Raw genomic sequence first — 27,728 nt, forward strand, 5'->3', positions numbered from 1 at the left:
TGCCTGGGAAGAAAATGACAAATTCCCCTAAAGGGCGATTCACACGCAATAATAAGCATAGTAAGAGTTGAATGCACACCTACTGAATTAAACAACAAGAATATGGACTGAATTAAACCACAAGAATATTGAAAATGATTAGTTAGCATATGGGATCTTCATTGTACCAAACTTTTATTCATTCAGCAAATATTAGCATGCAGTAACTCTTTTATAGTTCACGGCAACTCCATGAGGTAAATAATGTTGTCATTCTCCATTTTACAGACAAGGAGGCTGGAAAAGCTTATGGAACTTGCCCAAATCGCATGGCTAGAAAGTAAAAGAGCTGGGTTTTGAATTCAGGACTCTCTGATCCTAATTTTCTCGCATTTAATATAAGAAATCTCAAGGGCTATGGTGGTAATAGAAAGGAAATGCAGGGCACAGCCTATGTTAAGAAATGCCCACGTGCAGATGGAAGGAAAGACAATGAGCTATTCTTAGGGGCTGAGGAGCACAGCAGTTGCAGAAAATGCCCCAGAGGGATGAGGCACCAAGATAGAGTGTGAGAACTGCTCTCAGGATAAAACAGTAAGAATTGTGGATCCCCTGTTCTTTGATTTTTAAAACCACTATGCCAATATTGGAGCAAATTAAAGAGATTACCTGCATCAGAATCACTTGGGAATCCTGTTAAAGTCCAGATCCCTGCACCAGACTTCAGACCATTTTTAACAAGCCACCATTGACTGGGATGCATACCAAAGCTAGAGAAAGATTCTGCACTAAGATGTGAGTAGAGGATGCTCCTCACTTATAGTAACAACCATAGCGACAGAATGTGTTTGAGTAACACTGACAAGAAGGTTAGCTCACTGGGGAGCCCAAATCACATATTTATCCAGCCCAAATCCACGGCATGGGTAAAAAATTTTTTAAAGACCATGAATAAGGTGATCCCCCCACTCCACCCTAAACAACCCAAGCGAATGAATGAATGAATAAGACATGATATAAGCTGAAACATGTGCCCCTGGGCTGGTCCCCCTGGATGAGGCTGCAGTGAATGGAGGTGAACACAGCACTGACTCTGCTGGGCATCCACAGCTGGATCACAAAAATAGAGGCTGGTGCATGTCCCGTCAGCAGTAGCCAAGCCAGAGGGAAGGCTGGGTGGACTGTCAATTTCAGAAACGCCAGAAAGGTGCCTGAAATTTGAGAATTTCTAGAACAAAAAAGATTCTATGCTTTTTTTATCTCTACATGTTGGATGTGTTTTTCATTCATGTTATTCTACATACAGCATGACTTTTGGTACAGGGTATCAAAGAAGTGGTCAAGCTGCTCATGAGATTGTGGCCAGTCTTGCCTCTTCTAGCTAGATAAAGGCTGTGGAACACTGGATTTCACCTTCTTCACTTAAAATTTTTTTCCAGCTTTATTGAGATGTAATTGACATACAACATTGTATACAATGTTTAAGAATACAATGTGTTGATATGATATAATTAATATGTTGCAAAATTATAACCACTGTAGTGTTAGCTGACACTTCCATCATGTCACATATTTGCCATTTCTCTTCTGTGGTAAAGACATTTCAGGTCTACTCAGTTAACAACTTTCAGGTATATAATACATTATTGTTAACTATAATCACCATGCTGAATGTCAGATTTCCAGAACTTCGTCTTCTAACTAGAAGCTTGTATCCTCACCTTCTTTGATTTTATACTTCCTGGTAAAAGGGTGAAATGCAGACTGTAGATGAAACAGAGAGATGACTTGTTAAGGAATCTAATGGACCCTTTCCTCTCTGCCATTTCTGTAGAATGGTTTTATTCCAGCATCTGTATTTTATCCCAGCTTCTTACAAGTCTCTCTTAATACAGACCATTGCCTGAATCCCTGGAGCCCGTGTACTTCTAAGGCATCCCTGCGGTGTGTTTACTGTTATTACTCTAGCCAACAGACGTGAAACTGAGATGATATTTCTAGAAATAAAATGGCTCCTCATTTCCCTACCTGTCTCAGAATCACACTGGATCCTGAAACAAAGCCAGGAACACCACTCATAGCAACTCTCTAGCTGCAAGGAGATTTGTTTTCAAAGCACCTGACAAGCTACATCTGATTCATCCTCGAAACCGACTTGTCAGGGGAATAAACACCAAGTGTCAGAACTTCCCAAGAAATCTAGTGATGAAAAGCCCTTTAACAATGAACAAATTAAATTCAGTTCTAACGCCAGGAACAGAAAGAAAGCGAAATGAAGAGGCACAGAAGAGCAAGACCAGGTATGATTTTAGATAAGGCTGGAGATGAGTTAGACCGTTAACGAGAAACAGATACTTGAAGAGCTTTCAAGACAGCAGATGCCCAGGAGAAGGAGGCTGATCTGGGAAGGTCTTGCAGCCAGGAGAGGTACTTTGGTGCTGGCATTAGCTAACTTTTTATGAAAATATCCCATCCATGGACATCCACCAGACAATCATGTTTGCCCCTGCTTTTGCCACTCATGTCCTTGCTTTTTTTTTCCCAGACCTTCTATCCCAAGGCTGATATGTACACATCGTGATTTCTTTGTCTTGTTTCCACCTCCGCATTCCTCTCTAGTGCTGTCAGATCAAATAGACATGCTCTAAGTGACCACTCAATACTTCAGGCTTGAGGCTTCTCAAAGCCAACATGTTAGATGAGCTCTAACAGTCTAATGGTGTGATGGTTTCCATTAAGTACTGAATCTTGCCCTGTAGGGATGGAGCTAAGAAATGCATAAATTATTTAATGTAAGGACTTTGCTGATGACTGATAAAATCAAATTAGCTGCTTTGGGCTAAGGATGAATTTGAAACAGAATTCCCTCCTTTGAAGAGACAGTGACAAATCTATTTGATAGGTCTGCATGTCAAGTCTCTTTGGTAGATAATTTAGCAGAATCCTTTGCTAGGCAAAGTGAATGAGATTGACTTAGGTTATGGACTAGTTTTTTTTTTTTTCCTAAAATGTTTATTTTTGTCACATTATTAAACCCATACCCACCCATACACATTTTATTTTAAAAAGCAGAAAAAAAAAACCCTCATTCCTAATTCTAACAGTACAATAAAACTTGACATTTGGAGTATTTCCTTCTAGCCTTTTGTCTACATGGGTGTATAATATAGATATCTTTACAAAATAGAAGTCATTTTATATATATGGATATTTACTTTTTTACATATTTATTAAAACCTGATTTCAACTAGTATATAATAGGCCATATTCTGACTCCATTTTTATTATTGTTTCAGGGTAATTATTCCACTAAAGGTTACAAATAGTTTTAAGTCTCTTAATATATGTTGCCATATTATTTTCCAAAAACTCTGACTCAACTTGTAATCCCAACAAGTAATATACGGGTTTTTAAGTTTTGGGAGGGTTGGGTATTAAAAACGTAGAATTCACTTCCTGTGTGTAGATACTTTCCAAAATATTTGCTAGGTGAAAATACTATCTCATTGCTTTTTGAATTGACTAATAAAATGTATTACTTTTTAGGCTTTTAAGTTACTTTTTTAAAAAAATTAATGTGTGAAGAGTTTTGCTTTGTTCTACTCCTTCCTGGCTACATGATTCCCTAAATCACTACCTGTGTAATTATGACTGGTGTAACCAAGAGTGTGTGTTTTGAAGTAAAAATGCATCACTTTTGTAACCTGAGTAGTTCCTTGGTCACATGTGATCTAGTCCTAGTGTGATTTCGTGTTTGAACAAACATGATACGGGAACCAAAATTAACAACAATTTAAAAAATATATAACTTTGTCTCTCTTAAAGAACATTTTTAAGATCTAATTTATAATCCATGCTAATACTTTTTAAATTATCCTGCTTATTCCTTTCTTTTTTACCCCATGGCTGCTTGAAAGCTCCCCCACCCCACCCCCGCCGCACCCCAGTGCATACTCTCCATCAAAAACTGTGTCCAGCAACCCATACCTCTTAGTCTTTGCCTTTTTTTTCTTTCTTTTTTTTTTTTTTTTTTTTGCGGTACGCAGGCCTCTCACTGTTGTGGCCTCTCCCGTTGCGGAGCACAGGCTCCACACGCGCAGTCTCAGCAGCCATGGCTCACGGGCCTAGCCGCTCCGCGGCGTGTGGGATCTTCCCGGACCGGGGCACGAACCTGTGTCCCCTGCATCGGCAGGCGGACTCTCAACCACTGCACCACCACAGAAGCCCAGTCTTTGCCTTTTATATCACATCCCCCTTCCTCCTGACACGCTGATCTTAATTTCCTCTACCCAGACTCCAAATTTGGTATCAAAAAGTCTCGAATCATGTTGCCAAAGAACTCTGTTTGATGGAATGATAAGACGCACAGGTGCACATTGACTTATGTTTTCTTTATGCTGGCTTTCTGAACGCTACTAGCTGTCAATGTGTAACTGTCAATATGGCTTTGCAGAAAATTATCAGTGTTTGCACAGCAGAGCCCCATCTCAAACCAAGTTAGCACTTGCTGATGGCCAATAAAAAAAATAAATTTCTTTTTGAATTTTATTTTATTTATTTTTTTATACAGCAGGTTATTAGTTATCTATTTTATACATATTAGTGTATACATGTCAATCCCAATCTCCCAATTCATCGCATCACCACCCGCTCCCCGCCACTTTCCCCCCTTGGTGTCCATACGTTTGTTCTCTACATCTGTGTCTCTATTTCTGCCCTGCAAACCAGTTCATCTGTACCATTTTTCTAGGTTCCACATATATGCGTTAATATACAATATTTGTTTTCCTCTTTCTGACTTACTTCACTCTGTATGACAGACTCTAGATCTGACCACGTCTCTACAAATGCCCCAATTTCATTCCTTTTAATGGCTGAGTAATATTCCATTGTATATGTGTACCACATCTTCTTTATCCATTCCTCTGTTGATGGGCATTTCAGTTGCTTCCATGTCCTGGCTATTGTAAATAATGCTGCAATGAACATTGGGGTGCATGTGTCTTTTTGAATTATGGTTTTCTCTGGGTATATGCCCAGTAGTGGGATTGCTGGGTCATATGGTAATTCTATTTTTAGTTTTTTAAGAAACCTCCATACTGTTCTCCATAGTGGCTGTAGCAATTTACATTCTCACCAACAGTGCAAGAGGGTTCCCTTTTCTCCACACCCTCTCCAGCATTTGTTGTTTGTAGATTTTCTGATGATGCCCATTCTAACTGGTGTGAGGTGATACCTCATTGTAGTTTTGATTTGCATTTCTCTAATTATTAGTGATGTTGAGCAGCTTTTCATGTGCTTCTTGGCCATCTGTTTGTCTTCTTTGGAGAAGTGTCTATATAGGTCTTCTGCCCATTTTTGGATTGGGTTGTTTGTTCTTTTAATATTGAGCTGCATGAGCTGTTTATGTATTTTGGAGATTAATCCTTTGTCCATTGCTTCGTTTGCAAATATTTTCTCCCATTCTGAGGGTTGTCTTTTCATCTTCTTTATGGTTTCCTTTGCTGTGCAAAAGCTTTTAAGTTTCATTAGGTCCCATTTGTTTATTTTTGTTTTTATTTCCATTACTCTAGGAAGTGGGTCAAAAAGGATCTTGCTGTGACTTATGTCAAAGACAGTTCTTCCTATGTTTTCCTCTAAGAGTTTTATAGTGTCCGGTCTTACATTTAGGTCTTTAGTCCATTTTGAGTTTATTTTTGTGTATGGTGTTAGAGAGTGTTCTAATTTCATTCTTTTACATGTAGCTGTCCAGTTTTCCCAGCACCACTTATTGAAGAGACTGTCTTTTCTCCATTGTATATCCTTGCCTCCTTTGCCATAGATTAGTTGACCATAGGTGTGTGGGTTTATCTCTGGGCTTTCTATTCTGTTCCATTGATCTATATTTCTGTTTTTGTGCCAGTACCATATTGTCTTGATTACTGTAGCTTTGTAGTATAGTCTGAAGTCACAGAGTCTAATTCCTCCAGCTCTGGTTTTTTCCCTCAAGACTGCTTTGGCTATTCGGGGTCTTTTGTGTCTCCATACAGATTTTAAGATTTTTTTGTTCTAGTTCTGTAAAAAATGCCATTGGTAGTTTGATAGGGAATGCATTGAATCTGTAGATTGCTTTGGGTAGTATAGTCATTTTCACAATATTGATTCTTCCAATCCAAGAACATGGTCTATCTCTCAGTCTTTTTTATCATCTTTAATTTCTTTCATCAGTGTCTTATAGTTTTCTGCATACAGGTCTTTTGTCTCCCTAGGTAAGTTTATTTCTAGGTGTTTTATTCTTTTTGTTGCAATGGTAAATAGGAGTGTTTCCTTAGTTTCTCTTTCAGATTTTTCATCATTAGTGCATAGGAGTGCAAGAGATTTCTGTGCATTAATTTTGTATCCTGCTACTTTACCAAATTCATTGATTAGCTCTAGTAGTTTTCTGGTGGCATCTTTAAGATTCTCTGTGTATAGTATTATGTCATCTGCAAACACTGACAGTTTTACTTCTTTTCCAATTTGTATTCCTTTTATTTCTTTTTCTTCTCTGATTGCCGTGGCTAGGACTTCCAAAACTATGTTGAATAAAGCAGTGAGAGTGGACATCCTTGTCTTGTTCCTGATCTTAGAGGAAATGCTTTCAGTTTTTCACCATTGAGAATGATATTTGCTGTGGGTTTGTCATATATGACCCTTATTATGTTGAGGTAGGTTCCCTCTATGCCCACTTTCTGGAGAGTTTTCATCATAAATCGGTGTTGAATTTTGTCAAAACCTTTTTCTGCATCTATTGAGATGATCATATGGTTTTTATTCTTCTATTTGTTAATATGGTGTATCACATCCATTGCTTTGTGTATATTGAAGAATCCTTGCTTCCCTGGGATAAATCCCACTTGATCATGGTGTATGATCCTTTTAATGTGTTGTTGGATTCTGTTTGCTAGTATTTTGTTGAGGATTTTTGCATCTATTTTCATCAGTGATATTGGTCTGTAGTTTTCTTTTTTTGTAGTATCTTTGTCTGGTTTTGGTCTCAGGGTGATGGTGGCCTCGTAGAATGAGTTTGGGAATGTTCCTTCCTCTGCAATTTTTTGGAAGAGTTTGAGAAGGGCGGTGTTAGCTCTTCTCTAAATGTATGATAGAATTCACCTGTGAAGCCAACTGGTCCTGGACTTTTGTTTGTTGGAAGATTTTTAATCACAGTTTCAATTCATTACTTGTGATTGATCTGTTCATATTTTCTATTTCTTCCTGGTTCAGTCTTGGAAGTTTATACCTTTCTAAGAATTTGTCCATTTCTTCCAGGTTGTCCATTTTATTGGCATAGAGTTGCTTGTAGTAGTCTCTTAGGATGCTTTGTATTTCTGTGGTGTCTGTTGTAACTTCTCCTTTTTCATTTTTAATCTTATTGATTTGAGTCCTCTCCCTCTTTTTCTTCATGAGTCTGGCTAATGGTTTATTAATTTTGTTTATCTTCTCAAAGAACCAGCTTTTAGTTTTATTGATCTGTCCTACTGTTTTCTTTGTTTCTATTTCATTTATTTCTGCTCTCATCTTTATGATTTCTTCTACTAACTTTGGGTTTTTTTTTTGTTGTGGTTTTTTTGGGTTTTTTTTTTTGCTGTGTTGGGTCTTCGTTTCTATGCGAGGGTTTTCTCTAGTTGTGGCAAGTGGGGGCTGCTCTTCATCACGGTGCGTGGGCCTCTCACTATCGCGGCCTCTCTTGTTGTGTAGCACAGGCTCCAGACACGCAGGCTCAGTAGTTGCAGCTCACGGGCCTAGTTGCTCCGCGGCATGTGGGATCCTCCCAGACCAGGGCTCGAACCCGTGTCCCCTGCATTAGCAGGCAGATTCTCAACCACTGTGCCACCAGGGAAGCCCTAACTTTGGGTTTTGATTGTTCTTCTGTCTCCAGTTCCTTTAGGTGTAAGGTTAGATTGTTTATTTGAGATTTTTCTTGTTTCTTGAGGTAGGCTTGTATTGCTATAAACTTCCCTCTTAGAACTGCTTTTGTTGCATCCCATAGGTTTTGGATCATTGTGTTTTCGTTGTCATTTATGTCTAGGTATTTTTGGTTTCCTCTTTGATTTCTTCAGTGATCTCTTTGTTATTTATTAATGTATTGTTTAGCCTCCATGTGTTTGTGTTTTTTACATTTTTTTCCCTGTAATTCATTTCTAATTCATAGTGTTGTGGTCGGAAAAGATACTTGATATGATTTCAATTTTCTTAAATTTACTGAGGCTTGATTTGTGACCCAAGATGTGATCTATCCTGGAGAATGTTCCATGCACACTTGAGAAGAAAGTGTAATCTGCTGTTTTTGGATGGAATGTCCTATAAATATCAATTAAATCTATCTGGTCTATTATGTCATTTAAAGCTTGTGTGTCCTTATTAATTTTCTGTTTGGATGATCTGTCCATTGGTGTAAGTGAGGTGTTAAAGTCCCCCACTATTATTGTGTTACTGTCAATTTCCTCTTTTTTAGCTGTTAGCAGTTGCCTTATGTATTGAGGTGCTCCTATGTTGGGTGCATATATATTTGTAATTGTTATATCTTCTTCTTGGATTGATCCCCAATCAGTATGTAGTATCCTTCCTTGTCTCTTGTAACATTCTTTATTTTAAAGTCTATTTTATCTGGTATGATTATTGCTACGCCAGCTTTCTTTTGAATTCCATTTGCATGGAATATCTTTTTCCATCCCCTCACTTTCAGTCTGTATGTATCCCTAGGTCTGAAGTGGGTCTCTTGTAGACAGCATATATATGGGTCTTGTTTTTGTCTCCATTCAGCAAACCTGTGTCTTTTGGTTGGAGCATTTAATCCATTCACATTTAAGGTAATTATCAATATGTATGTTCCTATTACCATTTTCTTAATTGTTTTGGGTTTGTTTTTGTAGGTTCTTTTCTTCTCTGTGTTTCCCACTTAGAGAAGTTCCTTTAGCATTTGTTGTAGAGCTGGTTTGGTGGTGCTGAATTCTCTTAGCTTTTGCTTATCTGTAAAGCTTTTGATTTCTCTGTCGAATCTGAATGAGATCCTTGCCTGGTAGACTAAGCTGGGTTGTAGGTTCTTCCCTTTCATCACTTTAAATATATCATTGCCACTCCCTTCTGGCTTGTAGAGTTTCTGCTGAGAAATCAGCTGTTAACCTTATGGGAGTTCCCTTGTATGTTATTTGTCATTTTGCCCTTGTTGTTTTCAATAATTTTTCTTTGTGTTTAATTTTTGTCAATTTGATTACTATGTGTCTCAGCATGTTTCTCCTTGGGTTTATCCTGTCTAGGTCTCTCTGTGCTTCCTGAGCTTGGGTGGCTATTTCCTTTCCCATGTTAGGGAAGTTTTCGACTATAATCTCTTCAAATATTTTCTCGGGTCCTTTCTCTCTCTCTTCTCCTTCTGGGACCCCTGTAATGCAAATGTTGTCATGTTTAACGTTGTCCCATAGATCTCTTAGGCTGTCTTCATTTCTTTTCGTTCTTTTTTCTCTATTCTGTTCTGTGGCAGTGAATTCCACCATTCTGTCTTACAGGTCAGTAATCTGTTGTTCTGCCTCAGTTATTCTGCTATTGATTCCTTCTAGTGTATTTTTCATTCCAGTTACTGTATTGTTCATCTCTGTTTGTTTGTTCTTTAATTCTTCTAGGTCTTTGTTAAACATTTCTTGCATCTTCTCGATCTTTGCCTTATTCTTTTTCTGAGGTCCTGGATCACGTTCACTCTCGTTATTCTCAATTCTTATTCTGGAAGGTTGCCTATCTCCATTTCATTTAGTTGTTTTTCTGGAGTTTTATCTTGTTCCTTCATCTGGTACATAGCCCTCTGCCTTTTCACATTGTCTACCTTTCTGTGAATGTGATTTTTGTTCCACAGGCTGCAGGATTGTAGTTCTTCTTGCTTCTGCTGTCTGCCCTCTGGTGGATGAGGCTATCTAAGAGGCTTGTGCAAGTTTCCTGATGGGAGGGACTGGTGGTGGGTAGAGCTGGGTGTTGGTCTGGTGGGCAGAGCTCAGTAAAACTTTAATCAGCTTGTTTGCTGATGGGTGGGGCTGGGTTCCCTCCCTGTTGGTTGTGTTTGGCCTGAGGCGACCCAACACTGGAGCCTACCTGGGCTCTTTGGTAGGGCTAATGGTGGACTCTGGGGGGGTCTTATGCCTAGGACTACTTCCCAGAACTTCTGCTGCCAGTGTCCTTGTCCCCACGGTGAGCCACAGCCACCCCCCACCTCTGCAGAACCTCCAACACTAGCAGGTAGGTCTGGTTCAGTCTCCTATGGAGTCAGTGCGCCTTTCCCTGGGTCCCGGTGCGCACACTGCTTTGTGTGTGCCCTCCAAGAGTGGAGTCTCTGTTTCCCCCAATCCTGTCGAAGTCCTGCAAGCAAATCCCGCTAGCCTTCAAAGTCTGATTCTCTAGGAATTCCTCCTCCCGTTGCCGGACCCCCAGGTTCGGAAGCCTGATGTAGGGCTCAGAACCTTCACTCTGGTGGATGGACTTCTGTGGTATAAGTGTTCTCCAGTTTGCGTGTCACCCACCCAGCAGTTATGGGATTTGATTTTATTGTGATTGTGCCGCCCCTACCGTTTCATTGTGGCTTCTCCTTTGTCTTTGGATGTGCGGTATCTTTTTTGGTGAGTTCCAGTGTCTTCCTGTCGATTGCTCAGCAGTTAATTGTGATTCCGGTGCTCTCGCAAGAGGGAGTGAGCGCATGTCCTTCTACTCCGCCATCTTGAACCAATCCTCTTTCAAAATAAAAAAAATTTTAAGTCATGATTAGATGGCTACTACATTCAAGGTATTGCACTATATGCTCAAGGACAAGGGACATTTGCAAAGATGGAGACTATCTGTTTCCTGTTCTCTAGGTGTCTTCAGTTGGGAAGAAGAAAGCCATAAACATGGAGAGAAAACCCTATCTATCAAAGTAAAATGTATTAATTATGCATTCCAAGAGAAATGCTTTAGAAAGGTCATAGCCACTAGACCAGTGCAATAAGACTATAAAACATATTCCTCCAGCCTCTTTCTTCAAACAAGACACATTCATCCCAGATTGAAAGATATGGCAGCAGGGTCTCCAGCTTGAAACTTTTCAATGTAGTCTGGTCCAGAGAAGGTGGTCTCAAATTTTGGATTCTCCAAAAGTGGTTTTGGTATAGTTAATAGAGATGCTACCAAAAAACCTAAAACGGAAGACGTGCCCATTGTATCCTTTGTTTATTGACTATCTACTATGTGCCATGTACTGTGCAATTCGCTGGGAATATCTTTGTGCACACAACAGAGATGGCTGTTGCTTTTCTGCAGTTTCCAGGGGGTATATTCTGTAAATTGGCCTCCATTTTGGCACTAGTTAACCTTGTTTTCCATTTCCCTGATCTTTCATACTCGTGTTTTCTTTGTTTCATTTTTTTCCCATATTATATGTTTCTTTGTAAGATGCCATAAATTCCTAACACAAGCTGGTTATAAACAACAGAAGAATGTTTCTAGTTAGTCATGTGCCAGCATTTTTTGCCTTGTACTTGATTAGCTACTTGAGGACAGGGTTTCTGTCTCCCTAATTAGAACATGGTATTTCTTTTTGTATTTGTCTTAATACTCAGCATTGTATACAGTATACTTCCCAATAAATGTTTGTAGATATAATTTGTCCCTCTAAAATAGTTTCTATAAGCACTGCCCCTGATTAAAACAGCAGTTCTGCAATCACTCAGGCAAGAGGCTTTGAAATATCCAAAACAATGTATTTGCACAGGAAATCTTGGGTTTAAAAACTCTGCTGGATTGTGAATAGATAAGAGTCACCCAAACCAGCTAGCTTGATTTTCAGGGAACAAACAGGTGGTTAATAGTTTGTTACAATTACTGAGAACCAAGAAGAAAATGGTCTCACTCAAAGAAGAAGTTTTACAGACTCCAGCTGAAGTTCGGGATCAAGAGGAAAAGTAAGGCTGTTGAAGGAGTGAACTGGATGATATATCTTGCCCAGTTTCCATTTGACACCCAAAGGGAAGGAAATTAGAAATGAAAAGGTTTGGCTTTTCTTTGGAAATGATCCTTCCCTGGTTGGACTTTGCAGGGAGTGTTAATGAAGTGATTCCAAGTGGAAAACACAGGCGGCTGACCCAAGACCTGATCAACACAGTATGCATTCAGTTTGATGCAGTGAGCATTTCCCCCGTGTGTTCTGTATAAGACAGTGCCCCAGGCAAGATGAGAATGTGAGGGAGATAGAAGAATGTGGGGGAGGCAAAAATGAACAAATGCACAAAAGAGATGTATTCTGGCCCTAGGAATTGGGGAGGAGCTCGTGGAGAAGGCTTTGGAGGAGGGGTGTCAGAGAGCCAGGCAGAAATGGAAGGATGGGTATTATTCCAGGAGGAGGAAACGTTGAGTACAAAGGCATGGTGATGGAAAATGTGTTCTGTGTTTGGTAAGGGGGGTTGTATGGCTGGACCATTGGGGTGATGTCAAATTACCAAAGTATTAAAATATTTGGAGGCATGTGGGTGACTGAATTACATGCTCTGGTTCCACAGAGATGTTTGGAGTTCTGATACAGTGTGATCCAGACCAGAGAACCTTCTCTCATGCATTACATGTGGGTACTAGGGGACCACATGGAAGTTCATCCGTCTCCACTTCCTCCCTCTACCCTCAGCTAAGCCAGGACTGTTTCTACAAACCTCCTGGGAAGGAGAGAACTAAAACTGTGATGTCATCCATATGGATGAGTGGTTCTCAAGATACATTCAGTGAAATCCTAAGGTTCCTTTGGAAACATCTCAGGGTTCCCCTGGAATGCAGAGACATAAATAAGCAAAATGGGGGTGAAGTACGAGCAGGCACTTATCCTATTTCAAAGAGAGCAGATCTACATTGGTCTATTTTATATATTAGGCCGCTGCATAAGACTTTATTTGGAAAAAAAAGAATTCCATGCCAACAAAACAAACAACAACAATAAAATACTTTTATATCTGAATAATCAGAAAACCACAGCAAACCTGTGGAAATGGGAGGAGGCATGGTAGGTGTCAAGGGCGACGGACATAAAAAGGCAGGCAGTGATATTAATTATCAGAATAATTGCTTTTTTAAAATATCAGGCATTGATTTGAATTTGCTTGGAGGGGAGAAATTTTAAATCTATAGCTAAGTATAACTTGGAATTGTATGATTTTACCTTTCTGAAAGAAATGAAAGAACCCACTGCATGGAGAGAGAAGATATATTTCTCTTGGCATGGGCAAACCATTATAGGCAAACTTCAGTAATAATATCTATATATATTGAGAGCTTACTGAATGCCAGCCACTATGCTAAGCATTTTTATGTCCATTCATATCTAGTCTTTACCTCAAATCTATAAAGTTGTCATTGTTTTTATCTATATTTCTTCATAATAAGGAAACAAGGCTCAGAAACTTCAGTAACATCCCTCAAATCGCACAGTTAATAATAATTAATAATAGGGGTAATTAATAACAATAGGAGTAGCTGATGGAGACCATGTAAGGAGTTTCCAACTCATCCAAGTCCAATTTCAAAAGCAAACACTGACTATGGGACCCAAGATCACTTGGTTATACTGGAAAATTCCACAGGAAGAAATTCATCCGTCTGCCACAGCTACTGCAATCTTTGGATCTTCTGTTTTATGACTCTTTCTTATCTCTTGTCTCCTTTCCCCTCATGGACTATAATATAGTTTCTTAAGCAATGAGATGGATGAGATATACCAAGCTTTTATATGCAAAATATGTGATTTATGGGGTTGTAATTATATTTTAATTATTATCAAAAATTTCTCTTTCTTTATGACAATCACCCTCAAAGCTGCAAATAAATATATTAAAGTTTTTTATCTTAATTCTATTACAAATCAAATATTCCATTCCAGATATTTCAGGGCCAATATCTCTTTCTTTCTTTCTTGTGCCTAATCTCTTAGCTTCAGTAACTCATTGTTAAATGGAAATAATCAGGCCTGTCTTAAAGAGTGGCATGACAATGAAAGATAATGTCTATAAAATGTCTCCTTTAGGGCCTGATCCATGATAGGCACTTTGTGTTACAATGTTGATAATAATATTAATGCACGTGTCTTTCCTTTACTTGGAGAAGCTGTCCTGTTTAATTGAAAGTTATTTCACTGGATTGTGTCTGTTACTTTGCAGGTACTGTATACATTTGATGATCTAGGATTTAAGTCCATGGCCCTTCCATTACCGAGAAGTAGAACGGAGGCAGCATGGGGCTTGCTGGTGCAGACATCTCATAATTCCAAGCAGTGGTAGCCACCAAGAAGAAAGGAGATGAGAAGGTGAAGCAAAAAAGAAGGGAGGAAGGGAAAGAGGAAAGGTACAGATATACAAGAAGCTAAAGGGAAGAGCAGAGCCAACGAGGGCTTTCCACTCTTCACCGACAATGGCAAAATGCCTTCTCATCTGAATGGCTCCCACGCTTCACTCCATTGGAGAACTTCCCTTCTCTCACCCCTTCAGTCTACACTCGGGCTCTTTGCAGGTACCTCTTCTCCCACCTCCTCTGCCTGCCCCAGCTGAGCAGAGTGCCCCTCCTGTGCATTGTGCATTCTGCCATGCTTTGTTCTGCCCACTAGGCTGGATCGTGTGGCAGAAGCCCCATCAGTGTCTGCTGAGCTGGACTGCTAAAAGGTTCTGCACCTCTCACAGATCCAGGGTGTAAACCGAAGAGTATATACTTCCTGGGGATGACTTCACATCACCCAAGTCTATGCAACTGACACAAGCACACTGGTTGAAATACGTATTGGTGATATCTTTGGCATTGCTCAGAACAGGTACAGCAGTTGTTAAAAGCTGTCTTTTGCTTGCTGTGTTGTGAATTGGTTCGGTCAGGGCAGAACTGAAGCACACATCCCAGAGATGGTTGTGGAAAGCACCAGATCTCCTTATGAAAATCACCTTCTAGCTCCCAGGGCCCTTGTCCTGCTGATCTGCCAGGTCAGGAATTCTGCAAGTTGTCAAAAGTGAAACCTCAGTGGCCTGGAGCTGCAGTGCAGCTCTGGGTAGTAATCCTGGGTAGTAATCCCTTGTCAAAAGGCAGCAAGGTGGGCGGGGAGGGGAGCTAAGCACTGTTGAAGTGGACAGGCTTCTCATACAATGTACCTGCTGCCCTCTCACTGTCTGCCTTACCTCCACACCTTCCAGAGTAGGGACCAATCAGATCACGGCTCTCATTACCCGCCCAGTCTCAAATGCTTTACATTGTGACAATGTCGCTCAGCAACATCTAAGCAGTTAGCAGCATTAGGGCAGGGGACATAAAGAACTTGGCCGGAGCCTGCTTTGTTTATGGAGGAGGGGCTTATAATCTGTGTCCTGCAAATCTGCATGTACAGCAACAAGATATATTTCAAAGGTCCACGGGTCATCTGACCACATAGGTAATTGAGTCCAAAGGGTCTTTGAGCTGATAACTGTCAAAGGAAAGCCTCTAGGAATAACTTCTCTAGAGCTGCCCTTTAAATTAGGAAATCTGTCTATAGCAGGTTTTCTCAAACTCTCAGGTAATGCTTCGTCACGGGGGCTGTCCCACGCGTCGTAGGATGTTTGGCAGCCTCCCTGGCTTTTACCCACTAGATGCCAGTAGCCTCACCCTCTTCCTCCCAGCAGTGACAACCAAAAATGTCTCCAGACACTGCCAAGTGTTCCGTGGGGAGGAAGATTGCCCCCAGTGAAGAACCACTGGTGGTAACTCACATGTCTAGCTATGAAATGAAACCTCACTCAAACACAGTCTGAGCTACCCTGATAATCCTGAATCTAGTTGTGCTTTCAAATGACTTCAGATTGGTTACACTTCTCCCCAAGCCTGGTGCCAGTGCAGCAACTCATTCTAAACTATCCAAGCTCACTGAATCCAACCAGCCCAAGCTCTCCCTCGAGCCAGTGTTGACATACATGAGAACAGCTTCTTCAGGTTCATTCATTAAATCAACAAATATTTATCAAACAATATGCCAGGTTATAGAGTTTTGAAAAGATCCACCTGAAGTTTCTCATGAGGTAAAGTCCCTTTCCTGTCTCAAAGGAAAGAAAAACCATAACAATATTTTTAAGCTGCCAACTTCTGTGCTTCTGTACTGTTTCTGGACAATTTGATCACTTTTTATCCTTGGGCCCAATTATCCCTCTGCCTGTTTATGGCTTTGCTTCCCACCTCTGTAGTAACAGGAGCTCGCCATGATGCTTTGCAGTTATCATCACTGACAGCCTTTCCCCAGATAGCGGCATCCAGAAAACCAGAAACAAGGGCAAACCAGTGATGGAAGGCCTATGGCTTGCCAGATGCTACTCTTCTGCAAGAGCAACACACCAGCAATGATTTTGATCCAAAGGTAGCATTAGACATAGACAAAGAAACTGTAAATGTAATCATACAAAATAGGAGAAAAATACATGCAGAACGAGATGGCCACCTGGGAAGGCAAAGGACGGATGTTAAATAGTCAAGGGAGGGCAGTAGATAAAATATTTAGAGGACACGCCTACAGTTTAGGGTGACAGTGTATTTCAATAATCTGGGAAGTGACCCTTTGCCCTTAAAAGTTACTCTTTTCTTCTGCTGCATCATCTTAGCACTTTAGGCGCAAGTCTGCTATGGCCTTTACCCATGTTGCCTTACCTTACCAAGAGCTTTTCTTTGTTTTCTTCCCCACCAGTCCAGAGCGGGCCGTTGCTTATCCATCTCTTCATGTCCCCAGGAGGCAGTTCTCTCTGCGCACCTCTGACACTTGGGACTAGAGCTGGCCTCCATTTGGCCAGTAGGTAAGACACATTTTACTCATTCTACTCACTGTGATTTCCCCACTGATAGTGTTTGACTCTCAGCTTCCATCCTAACTAGGGCTAGTTCCTCAACCATTCTCTCCAACTTGGTAAATCTGTGCCCTAGAGAGGAATACATTAGAATATATAAGCTTGACCATTATTTCTTAGTTCAGGGCCAGTATTAATCCTAATAGGCATTTCGTCATAACATGCTTCTCAAGCAGAGAGTCTGTTGGTGTGACTGGGAATCAGAGGGTCATCACAAAGTCCTCAAGAGAAGGATGATAAATAAAGTGATGGACAGAAGACAGAATGCTCACACCTGGTCCAGGCACCAGTCCGGTTAATATCCTGCCTCGTCTTTCACACCATGATTTGTACTCCCTATAGAGACATGAAACAGCATATGAGGGAAAGTACCTTGGGTCAAATAAAACAGCATGGATAAAAAGTCCTCCTGTGTGTAGAGCCATTCTCCTCTGAGCCTTGACTATAAATCCAAATAACAGCACCTGCATCTTTCCAATGCAGAAGGAAGTTGTGACGGTCAGGAATCAACCTGAGAGTTTTAACCTCAAGAGGCCAAAATACTCCAATTACTACTTGGAGTATTATTGTCTTACTCATATAGTCAACAGTTATTTCTCAGTAGATGGTATTCTGGGGGCATAGTGCTAGGTGGGCATTAAGGAGGACACACAGGTTAACGAGACCCTGCCCCTACTCCTGAAGGGCTTACCGTGAAGCTACTCAGAGGGGGCTGCATGGACTGTGCCTGGCCTGGGGGTTGTTTGTGACCCTCCACAATGGATAAGAAGAAAAACCGAGAGCAAGCATTTAGAAACTTGTACAGCGAGTAATATCATGTGTGTTGAATCTGATAACAAAAATTCAAGTTTGCCTTTTATGTCTTATTTTTAATTCATTTTCAGTACTGATTATGTTTTATAAAGGTAAGGGTCTACAACAGATTGGAAACTGAAAAACAACTTGTCCTTAACTATTTCCTGTTTGAGAAGCACTGGTCAAACACACACATGACTAAACTATAAAACAGGCAAAGGATAAATGTATAATATTAAAAAGCTGAAATAGTTTAATGTTACAGAGGGGGAGGAAGATTCTGAAAGAGATGGGTCCAAAGGTACAGGAAGCCTAGGAAGTCACAAACTTCCCCTTTCCAAGCTGAACAAAAATTAATTAAAAGAAACAATTATTATTGACACTAGTAGGAAAAATAATCTCCTCATGATGAATGACATGATGAACTAAACTTTATGACACTTTAAATATACAGAAATATTTAGATGTGAAACTATTGGGACCAAATGTAAAGAAGATCCTGGAAATCTAAATAGAGTTTTTTTCTGGAAGAAATGAACAGAATGGTTGAAAACAAGCAAGGGGATTCTCAAAAATACCAATGTCTCAAGCTAGAGAAGTATTGGATCCGGGGACACTGGAGACCCCAGAGTAAGTTCCTCAGTGTGCCTTCCAGAGCCACCGTTCTTCTCTCCATAAACAGTATTCTGAGACCACAGGAGTGGACGTGGGGCAGATAAACTTAGTAATAGTTTTCTCTAGTCTAGCGGATGGCAGAAGGCAAGGAAGTAATAATATCCCAGCAGCAAGTGTTTCAACAAAGGCCTGGCAGCAAAAGAGGTGGATTCAAAGGAGAAACATGCCTGTAGCCACACCAAATCGAATGCTTGCTAGCTACAGGGCTTCTCTGTAACTTTACCTCTGTAAAGGAGTGTGCTCACACCACAGATGGGAAAAATTGAAATCTGAAGGATACCTTCCCTTTGGGATGGAATCCACTGCTTCTTCAGTGAGGGGTTTTCTGGTGTAGAAGTTCCAACAAAACCGGAGATTAATCAAACAGAAGCAAAATGACCAACGGCCTTGGCTGCCTTTCCTGGGAAGCTGAGAGATTATCAACATCTCACGCCGAATCTCATTATATAAGAGTTCACACATTTGGGGTAAACATTATTTTTCTGGCAAACAGGAAGACAGACTACCTGCCTTTTAAAAAGTGAACAAGAAAAAAAAAAAAAGCAAGAAAAATTGGCATGTTTCCAACATGAAAGTTCTATCCCCAGTCTTCCCTTCCCCCACCACAAGAAGGAAAGGTTGAGAGAGAGACTGAACAGGTATGGAAAAGAGGGAAAGAGGAGGGCTTCATTTTAGAAGAATTTCAGTTGAAAACAAACAAACATGACAACTTTTACTGAATTCTCAAATAAATTTTAAAGTACATGGATGAAAAAAAGTGCCCAAAATATGGTAAGAAAGCATGATACAAGGAATAGGGATTTAGCAGAACTTAGGAAAGAAATTGAGGAGAAAAGCAATGCTTTAAGACATAAAACTGCAATGATCAAAGCAGGGAGCAGAACCATTGCCACAGGAAACAGGATTTGGGAAGTACAGGAAATGTAGCCTATCACGACAAACTAAAAATGTTAAAAGCAAGAATGGTAGGTGTGGAGGGAAAGGCAGTGTATATAGATATGTGTATTCTGTATATTAAGTATATATGATAATATGTTATATACTTATAATCTGACAAATGGATAATTCATGATCATAAAGAAAAGTAAGAGTTCTACTACAATAAAACAAATATTTGGATAAGGAAGACTTGAGTCTACACACTGAAAGGGGTCACAGAGCCTGGAAAAATCGGTAAACATCAACCAATGCTGAGAAAAAAGTCAGTAAAATTATTGTACTACAATGATGAAGAAACCATTCTGCAAGCATCTATGTAGAATAAGCAAGTTACTTAAGAAAATAAAAGAGACCAGGTAGGTTTCTCACAGAATTAGATACCAGAACATAATGATAGCAGCAGGTTAAGGCCATGGGCTTTGGGGACAGACACACCAGGCTTGTCCATTCACCTGCTGTGTGACCTTGCACTTGTACCAGTTACTTAAAGTTTCTGATTCTCAGTTTCCTCATTTGTATGGAAAGATGACCCAATCATATAAAATTAGCCATTGCATGCTTTTCTAACTCCAGAGAGGTCATGAAGAGGAACGAGACAGACCATGTATCAAAATACAAAAGTCAAAGAAATAACCTCCAAGGCACCACAATATACAGAGTGAGAACTACTGGAGCTCTAAGAAGAAATCCTGAGAAGCATAATAGGGAGGGTGACTTGATAAATGTTTCTAGTCCTCATTAGGACAAATAGAAAACAAATCAATAAGGCAGAAGGGCTTTAAATTGTCTAATCGGTTAAGTAAATATCTGTTTTATGTCTTACAACCGAGAATATATATTAGTGAATTCAAGAGGCATTTACAAAAATGTTCCAAACTACTTCCAAAATTATTCCTATATATATATATAAAATAGTATAGGCTGAACCCTTTAATCACATGCAACATGACACAAAATATATAAAAGAACAAACATTGGGACTTGCCTAGTGGTCCAGTGGTAAAGAATCTGCCTTACAATGCAGGAGACGCGGATTCGATCCCTGGTCAGGGAACTAGGATCCCATATGCCGTGGGGCAACTAAGCCCGCACACCACAAGTACTGAGCCCACACGCCACAACTAGAGCGCCTGCGTGCCGCAAACTACAGAGCAGACGCGCTAGAGAAGTGCCACAAGGAGGGAAGAGAAAACCCACCGCCACAACTGGAAAGAAGCCTGGGGCTTCCCTGGTGGCGCAGTGGTTGAGAGTCCGCCTGCCGATGCAGGGGACACGGGTTCGTGCCCCGGTCCGGGAAGATCCCGCATGCCGCGGAGCGGCTGGGCCCGTGAGCCATGGCCGCTGAGCCTGTGCTCCGCAACGGGAGAGGCCACAACAGTGAGAGGCCCGCGTACCGCCAAAAAAAAAAAAAAAAAAAAGGAAAAAAAAAGAAAGAAGCCTGCGCGCCACAAGGAAGAGCCGGCGCCACAGTGAAAGATCCCATATGCCACAACCAAGACCCGACACAGCCAAAAATAAATAATAAATAAATCTCTTTTTAAAAAAACAACAAACACTACCAACAAACTCCCTGCCCAACAAATGACAATTTTTAAAAAATCTCTACAACATCTCTAATGTTAAAGAGAACATCAAAACCACAAATGCAAAACATGGAAAACTAAATGAGAATATTTCACCCAAAAATCGCTAGGATATAGCAAAAATTAACAAGGTAAAGAGTCACCCTCGCACACATTTGTTATTAAAATGAAAATGTAGAAATAGTAAGATGAACGTTATCCTCAAAAAATACAGCAAAAACACTACAAAAATAAATAAGGAAGCAGAAGAGAGGAAGTCATAAAGGTAAAATAGAGATTGATATAGTAGAAAACAGAAAAAAAAAAACGAGGGACTTGCTAAATCCAAGAACTGGTTCTTTGAAAACCCAGTAAAACAGATAAATCAGTAGCTAGTCTAGTCCATGACCAAAAGCGAGACTGCTCAATACTCAAAACTAGTAATGAGAAATAGAAATTGAACACAAATTTAGACTACTAAGAACCAATAAGTACATGAAAAGATGTTCATGCTCACAAATAATTACATTAATACAAATCAAACCAACATTGCGATAACATTTTTAGCCATAAGATTGGCAAAGATAGGTCACCATCCAGCTTAGGGGAGGATGGTGGGTAATGATCCTTTTTTTCGAATTGATGAGTGTGAAACTTCGTATATACTTCCTGGAGAGCCCTTTGGTAATCTTTGTCAAACCTGTGAATGTGTATAGCCTTTGACCAAATAACTTCACTTAACGGCAATATGTTCTGAGAAGATAATCAGACACACACATGCACACGTGTGGCACAAACAGCAAAACAGTATTCTATGTCCAATAAAATGCATGCCTTTAAAAAATTATGTTATAGATTTACATTGATTGACTTGAAAAGATGTCTACAATATGTTAAGCAAAAAGGAACATGTTAATGGGAAATTATAAATTCGAAATCAAATATTCTGAATACCTATTCTATGCCAGACACTCACCTAGGCAATGTGGTAAGCAGCAGTAAATAAGATAGGAAAAGTTCCTGCCCTCATAGAGATTAGAACAAAAGATAAACCAACACTATTAGGTAACACACATCTGAGGAAAATGGTCACCATGTGTGAACAGTAGTTATCTGTGTTTAATGGGATTTAGGGTAATTTCTACTTTCTTCTTCATTTCTCTGTACTGTTTGAAAATCTTTAAATGAACATATCTGATTATTTTAATCAGGAAAAATTATTTTCTGAGAGGTGTAGAAATTATTTGTGGTTGAGGGCATGGTATATTTGGCGTTTAGGGGGTGCTAGAAAATAAAGGTAGCATTTGCATTATTCAGACTGCAGTAATATTTCCCATTATGATCAATATATATCATTATTTATCAAATTTAAAAATAAGAACATATGCCTATTCATATAAACACACAAAGACTCTCACACAAAATGACATGTCTAGATTTAACAAATCCAGAAGTCTTCTGAGTCCTCATCTTCCAAAGATGAATACAAAAATCAATTAACTACAGCTCTTGTGAGGCATTCAATGGTCAAAATTTCTCTGAGATGAAAGAGCCAATGGCAAACTCCTGTGTGGCTCCAGGTGGCGGTAACTCTACCACAATATTGGTAATTTGTTAGATTTTCCTAACCTCTTCCCATTTCAAACAGTGGTAAAATGTTTGAACAAGAAAAGAATGCATGTTTTAGTTCAACTTATTTTTCATGTTTGACTTTAATTTGGGGTCTACACACTCAGTATTTTGATATTGACATCTGTTTTATGTTTTGATTATTCTTAAATGTGCACTTCAGTTGATGTGAACTCCTCCACTTTTGGGTGGCGTCTGTCATTTGAACTGCAAAACTGTCTGTGGCTTCCCCAGGAGCCCATCACGGGAGTAAGGGGGTTCACTGCCTTCCCTGGTACCACATTCATTTGTCTTCTTTATAAGGTTGACATTAGTGCTGGAATGCCCTGCCTGCTACTGTCTTCTGGAAGCCGTCTGAATCTATTTGGCCTGGGTCAGCAGTTTAGCTCAGGGTAGACGAGTCTCAATGGCATCCATGTCCCTGTGCCCTACCAGAGCACCTCTGTTCTACCATTTGAAAGCAAGGGGCTCACATTCAACCCATCTGTCTGTTATGATAGAGCTTCCCCCATTCAGCCTTAGAAATAAAAAAGAGTGTGTGTAGGAGGGATGCCTCTCATAGACGCTTTGGAGTAAACTTTGAGAGAGGCATGAAGACATAAGCTTTAAAAACAATGAATTGTGTTCTAATATAACAGTGAAGCTTGACTAAAAGGAGCTTAAAAAGAAGGACGTTTTATTTTCAAATAGATAAGAAATTGGAAGCTAGAGAGTCTAGGCACCTAGACAAAGTCATCAGGCAATATTCCATCATTCCTAGGGTGGGCCCTTGTCCTCATGGTACAAGAGGGCTTCTGGAGTTCTAACCATCTCATTAGCATTCTAAAGAGCATTAAAGAGACCTTTTCTCCCTTTCTTGGAGACTTCCTACAAATCCCACACAATACTGCTGTATAAATCCCAGTTTAGTTGCTTGGCTGCCAATAGCTACAAGGTAAACTAGAGGAAGCAGGTTGTTTTTCTGTTTGTTTGTTTTTTACCAGGTGGTAATGAGCAAGCTAAAACTCACGGTCCTTATTAATAGGAAGAATGGGAGAATGGATAGGATATTAGAAGGAAACATGTAAGCACACACCAGGACACGTGTACATAATTTTAATAACTGTTAGCAAAATTCTTCTTAGAGAAGGGGCTGTTACTACCAAGTACCATGAGGTATTACTTGGGTATGAGAAGATAGAGCTTAAGTCAGGATCTGGAGAAAGGGGGCAGGTCTGAAGTAGGACTGAATTTCAAATGGGAAGATCCTGACTTTTGTAGTTGTGCCCAAGAAAGGACTGAGACAGTTAAGTGGAGAGAAGAGAAGGCACAAAGGATATGTGAAGGGGCCAGAGAACTTGGAGAGGTGGTGCAGTGAGTTTTTAAAAAAGAAGTGAAGGAAGGAGGGAAAAGGAGGAGAGGGGATGGAAGGATAGAAAAAATACATAAATGGTAGCCATGAAGTAGCCAAATGGATTTCTAGAACAGGAATGGCCAACATCCAAACCCACCTCCATCTGCCCAAACTTACTATATTCACAAAGGTCATGTGCTGTGGGAGGAGAGTGTACGTCTAGAAAAAAGGCTAGGAAGGATCCTTAGCCAGTCAGTGTACCCCACATGGGGCAGCGGACATGAGGTAACATTAAGTGGAAGCAGCAGTTTTGAGACAAATGTGATTGTGAACAAGAGACCTGCCCTGGAAGTCACAAACATTTTGGGGGTCTGAAGAACAGACATGTAAGTCATGAGGTGGATGCTGAGCCAGTTCTCTCTGGAGCTTAAAGGCCACTTCCTTGTGAGTTAAGTTGCTATAAAACTTTGTCCCCTCGTGTCACTCTCCCAATGTAAGGAGGATGCAAAAATGTTTATTTGAGCTTTAGTAAAACATAAGCTTTATAATATAGAAAAATGAAGTTAAATGCCCTATAGCTGGTAAGTGTTTCAACCAGAACCAGAGCCTGTACTTCTCATGGCCTCCTTCCTTAGGAAGGAAACACGTGTCGTTATCTAGTCAGCTGAGAGAGAGTCTGGAGTGATGTGCTCAGATGCATGACTGAGTCTAGGCTTGGCAGAACTGGTGCCCTGATTCATTAGTAACGTCTGCTCTGTGCTTTGGATGTGGGGCGTCAGCTGCCATGCACTAGATCTGTTGTCCTCCTTTTAGACCATGATGACACTCTAAATTGCTGAGATTTGCAGTAAGGCCATTTGGTGTAATAGATGTAAGAAGTCATGACTGTTCAGACTTTCCAGGAAAAGGAATTTTTAAGTTGCATAATTTTTAGTTAACTTGTGACTAAAGTGAGACAGAAAAACCAGAGAGACATAGACTCTATGGGTTGAAGATACCCTAGTTTATCTAGTTCATCCTACGATGTGATACTTCAACTTCTTCTAAAACAGTCTGTATAAAATCCAGCCATCCTTGGGATTCCTCATGTAGCTGGAGTAATAATAAATATGGCAACAGTAAATAACATGGGCAAGTCTCCTACTATGTGCTGCATGTTATGCTAAGCCCTTCACAGAGCACTACCTTACCTAATTCTCTCAGCAACCTACAAGGTTCAAAGCTACCATTATCCTCATTTTCTAGATGAGAAAACTGACATCATAGGTTAAGAATTCCGCCCAAGGTCCTACAGCTGGTATGTGTTGAAATTCCTCCAACCAGGAGGCCTCCTGCCATGGATTGAGCTGGTAACCCACATCTAGGAGTGAGCACAGGGAGGCCAAGCAGAGCCTCACCAACTCCCAGGAACAAGAAAAGATTTTCATTCCATGTCTGAGTCCCAGAAACCAGCTCAGTGCCGGGATGAATTAATATCCTTAGAAGCAGCTGGGAGAGTAGTGAAATGTTTGTTCTCAGGCATCTTATTGATTTGGTTCCTATTAAGAAGGAAATCTCGTAAGTGAAATCTGGAAGAACAAATATTTTTCTGAAAATATTTCCTTCCCCACAGCACTCCAAGAAAGAGACCCAATGTCCTTAGACTAGAATTGGATTACAGTAATAAAGGCCTCTAAACAAACAACCAAGGTACTTTCTCTCCGAGAGACAAATTAGGAATTTACTGATGCTTCCCCTCACCAGTGTTTCAGTCAATGGAACACCATTTTGTCACTGGTGGAAATTTTCCAGAGTGATTAGTGCAGACAAATCCATGGACCCCAATCAATGGGAGGTGACTGGTCTTGGCCAAGGGGAGGCATGAAGTCTTAGGGTACATCCCTCTTCAACTCTAGACATGGTGGTGTAGGTAGATAGGAAGTGCCTGTCATCTATCCCCTACCGCTATGCCCTCACTCCTTCATTCATTCCTTCTCCCTCTCCCCTAATATGACAGATGGCGTATGATGTGCCAAGCTCTATTTTAGGCACTGGGGAGGCATCAGTGGATGAGCCAGGCTATCAGAGGCTCACACAGGTTCATTGAAGGAGATGCAGACAATACACAGTGACTAACGTCACTAAAAATAATTTCAGATGGTGAAATAGCCACAAAGTGGTAAAGTGACTCTCCGAGGAGCTCAGAGTACCTCTACAACAATCTATCCTCCCAACTGGAGCATTCCTCAGCATAAACTCCAACAAGGTCATGCAAAGCCCATGAATTGTGACACAACCCTCTTCCTCTTAAAAGTGAGTCGCACGCTATAGGATCCACGATCCACAGTTTCACACAGTCTCTTCTCCACCCCTGACCCAAAAGGAAGAAAGCCTCCATCTGGCCTGGCATTTTTAAAAAATGATGCAGTCATGAAGAATGAGAAGACAAAAATAATAAACTCCAGAGCCTGCCTTGAGAATAACGTTTTACCAACAGGATGTGTCATAAATATGAAATGGCAAAGAAAGATGTTCCAGGATTTGTCCTTTGTCCTTTTTTAGCCAGACAGATAATAAGTTACCATCATGGAATTTTTTTTCTCATTTGAACATGAGCTACATATAACTTCCATACTTCTGTAAAAAGGGAACCCATAAATCACAAGTTATTGTTTCCTAGAAACTGGGATTATACGAGGGAGAGCCAAACAAAAGCCTTTGTTTCATGAGCTTGCAACTTTTTAATTAAATACCGCTTTAAACTCACACATGCATAAGCCAAATGTTCCCAATCCTTTCTGCTCTCGAGCCTGGTGTCCAAGCTCCCCCTTCCATCACTGTTGCTGTGGTGGGAGCAGGATTCCTGCATTTATTGGTTTCTAATTTTTCCCTTTATCAATTTAGGTGGAATGAGAAACACGGATCACAGGACAAGGACTAGTTCTTTACATTTCTTTTGTAGACATCATGACCAAGGACTGCGCTATACACGTAAGACTATAAACAAACAAAAAGGGAGGGAAGTAGGGAGGGAAGGAGGAAAAGCAGGGAGGGAGGAAAGGAGAAAGGATGGAGACTCTGTAGCCCAGGAGCTTGTCAACTTAAAACACTTTATCTGATCCCCGTAGATCATTAGGCAGAATCTGGTTGGTTCTTCACAATATCCCTCTTTCCTTCATCTTTGGTATGCTTCTAAAGTGCATTTCCCAATTTCACAGAATGTGGGCAGAGGGATGTGTGTCACTTCCAAAAATGCCCCCTAAAATCTCCTGCTCTGTTCCCCACGTTTTCTCCTCTGCTTCCTGCTGGCTGCCTGCATAGGACCCAGTCGAGGTCTCTGAGGCCCTGGAGGATGGTAGAGCCACACGATGAAAGCGACTAGGTCCGTGCATCACTCTGTGGAGCATAGTGCTTCCCCCACACTGGCCTGGGATGTGAGAAAGAAAGGTAAGAACCAATATATACGGGTTGTTTCTATACGGTTAACCAGGCCTGAATGACACGCTCCTGTCTTGGTCTCTCCGGGCTGCTGTAACAAGATACCATAGACTGTGTGGATCAAACAACAAACATTTATTTCTCAAAGTTCTGGAGGCTGGGAAGTCCAAGGTCAAACTATGGCAGATTTTAGTGTCTGGTGAGAGCCCACTTGTTGGTTCATTGACGGCAGTCTTCTCACTGTGTCCTCACATGGCAGAGGGAGCTCTCTGGGGTCTCTTTTATAAGGGCACTGATCCCATTCATGCAGGCTCCTCTCTTGTGACCTAATCACCTCCCAAAGGCCTTGCCTCCAAACACCATCACACGGGGGATTAGGATTTCAAACTATGGATTTCGTCGGGGACGTAAACAGTCTGTAGCAACAGCCTTGCTCCCTTGTTCCATCCATGGCAGGTGACACTAGTAGATACCTTGTAGATAACTTCTCTCTTACGCTGTCCTCAAACGTGTATGTGGTGCCCCAGATAGCCCTCACTTCATGTT

General features: G+C 40.6%; 1 long non-coding RNA gene across 2 annotated transcripts in view; it reads left to right on the forward strand.

The window, feature by feature from the left end:
- LOC307193513 overlaps positions 1-27,728 on the forward strand; it is a 63,528-nt gene that overhangs the window by 29,314 nt on the left and 6,486 nt on the right. For both annotated transcript variants that reach the window (XR_013830343.1, XR_013830344.1), the window contains exons 3-7: positions 14,148-14,496; positions 14,591-14,791; positions 16,676-16,781; positions 26,649-26,735; positions 27,066-27,191. This is a non-coding gene — a long non-coding RNA (uncharacterized lncRNA). The remainder of the gene's footprint in view (positions 1-14,147; positions 14,497-14,590; positions 14,792-16,675; positions 16,782-26,648; positions 26,736-27,065; positions 27,192-27,728) is intronic.

The sequence above is a fragment of the Stenella coeruleoalba genome (genome assembly GCF_951394435.1).
Source record: "Stenella coeruleoalba genome assembly, chromosome: 10".
Lineage (NCBI taxonomy): Eukaryota > Metazoa > Chordata > Mammalia > Artiodactyla > Delphinidae > Stenella > Stenella coeruleoalba.